This window comes from Eptatretus burgeri, chromosome 11 (genome assembly GCF_056783735.1).
Source record: "Eptatretus burgeri isolate ZD-2024b chromosome 11, Ebu_testis_v1, whole genome shotgun sequence".
Lineage (NCBI taxonomy): Eukaryota > Metazoa > Chordata > Myxini > Myxiniformes > Myxinidae > Eptatretus > Eptatretus burgeri.
In genome coordinates, this window is record NC_140971.1 from 41,517,330 (window position 1) to 41,519,386 (window position 2,057).

A 2,057-nucleotide genomic window follows, 5' to 3' on the forward strand; every position below is an offset into this window, starting at 1 on the left:
AAGAAATCACTAGAAAATTACAGGATGTTATGGTTTTGAAAAATTTCCCAATGAAGGCTTGCCTAGGCTTGCCCAGGGAATTTCCAAAGGAAACCACACCCACCAGTCTTTCTCTATAAAAGCTTCAAACCCAGGCTCCATTTTAAACATTTGTTTTTGCTGGCAATGGTGTGCTGTGTGCTTGTCTCGAACTCTCTGTCTTGTATGGAACTAAACCTTCAAGTTGATGAACTGGATTCAAACCTCTTATCTGTTGAGGTAAGATTTTTATTTTCCTATTTTCAAACTTTGATTGAAGCATACTCATTTAATAATTAAATAACTTAATTAATACATTATTATTTTCTCTCACAGGAAATTGTATCTGAAATACAAAATGAAAATACTGCTTTTGCTACAACTTGGGAGGAAATTGTTGGCTTAGTTGAAGACCTTATGAGCGACCAAGACCTTGAGTGGGATGACTTTGGTGTTCCTTGGAACTCTCTGTCTTGTATGGAACTAAACCTTCAAGTTGATGAACTGGATTCAAACCTCTTATCTGTTGAGGTAAGATTTTTATTTTCCTATTTTCAAACTTTGATTGAAGCATACTCATTTAATAATTAAATAACTTAATTAATACATTATTATTTTCTCTCACAGGAAATTGTATCTGAAATACAAAATGAAAATACTGCTTTTGCTACAACTTGGGAGGAAATTGTTGGCTTGGTTGAAGACCTTATGAGCGACCAAGACCTTGAGTGGGATGACTTTGGTGTTCCTTGGAACTCTCTGTCTTGTATGGAACTAAACCTTCAAGTTGATGAACTGGATTCAAACCTCTTATCTGTTGAGGTAAGATTTTTATTTTCCTATTTTCAAACTTTGATTGAAGCATACTCATTTAATAATTAAATAACTTAATTAATACATTATTATTTTCTCTCACAGGAAATTGTATCTGAAATACAAAATGAAAATACTGCTTTTGCTACAACTTGGGGGAAATTGTTGGCTTGGTTGAAGACCTTATGAGCGACCAAGACCTTGAGTGGGATGACTTTGGTGTTCCTTGGAACTCTCTGTCTTGTATGGAACTAAACCTTCAAGTTGATGAACTGGATTCAAACCTCTTATCTGTTGAGGTAAGATTTTTATTTTCCTATTTTCAAACTTTGATTGAAGCATACTCATTTAATAATTAAATAACTTAATTAATACATTATTATTTTCTCTCACAGGAAATTGTGTTTGAAATACGAAATGAAAATACTGCTTTTGCTACAACTTGGGGGGAAATTGTTGGCTTGGTTGAAGACCTTATGAGCGACCAAGACCCACAGAACGAGTTCGTCCTTGATGACCCAACCAATGAGTTATACCTTGGAGACCAGCAAAATCCTGAAAAAGAGTTTTACAGCAATAGTACTCATTGTGAGTTATCAAGACAATACCCACTGAACAAGTTATACGTTGATGAGCCAGAATACAAGTTTTACCTTGGAGACTCACAAATTTTGAAAAAATCAGTAAATGAGTTCTGCCTTGATGGTTTAAATAACTACCTTGGAGACTCAGGAAAAGGGTTCTGCCAAGATGGTTCTAAATATGGGAACTACCTTGGAGACTCACAAATTTTGAAAAAATCAGTAAATGAGTTCTGCCTTGATGGTTTAAATAACTACCTTGGAGACTTGGAAAGTTGGGGTTATTTTGAAGACTTGAAATGCTACCACTCTTTGGGATTTAAACCTATCAAGAAAGTTCTTACTCCCTCTTTCTATGTCATCAAACCTGAAAGCCTTAAAAGACAGAATTGGAAGAAGAGAAAAAAAAAAAAAACGTAAAATATATATATATATATATAAATATATATATATATATATATATATATATATATATATATATATATATATATATATATATATATATATATATATATATATATATATATATATATATATATAGGTGGGAAATCTCATTTTGAAAAAGACTGTGTTGGGTGAGGATTGAGTTGGGGTTGAGATTTTGAATGTGAGGGTTGGGGTTGAGATTTTGAATGTGAGCGTTGG

At 33.1% G+C, this 2,057-nt stretch overlaps 1 long non-coding RNA gene across 1 annotated transcript in view; it reads left to right on the plus strand.

Annotated features, from left to right (window-relative positions):
* The window catches only part of LOC147016929 (uncharacterized), a 2,721-nt gene extending 881 nt beyond the window's left edge, over positions 1-1,840 (plus strand). Inside the window, exons 1-3 of the long non-coding RNA XR_015049703.1 lie at positions 1-258; positions 355-549; positions 646-1,840. The exon at positions 1-258 is cut by the window's left edge and continues 881 nt beyond it. This is a non-coding gene — a long non-coding RNA (uncharacterized LOC147016929). The remainder of the gene's footprint in view (positions 259-354; positions 550-645) is intronic.
* Positions 1,841-2,057: the final 217 nt, after the last annotated feature.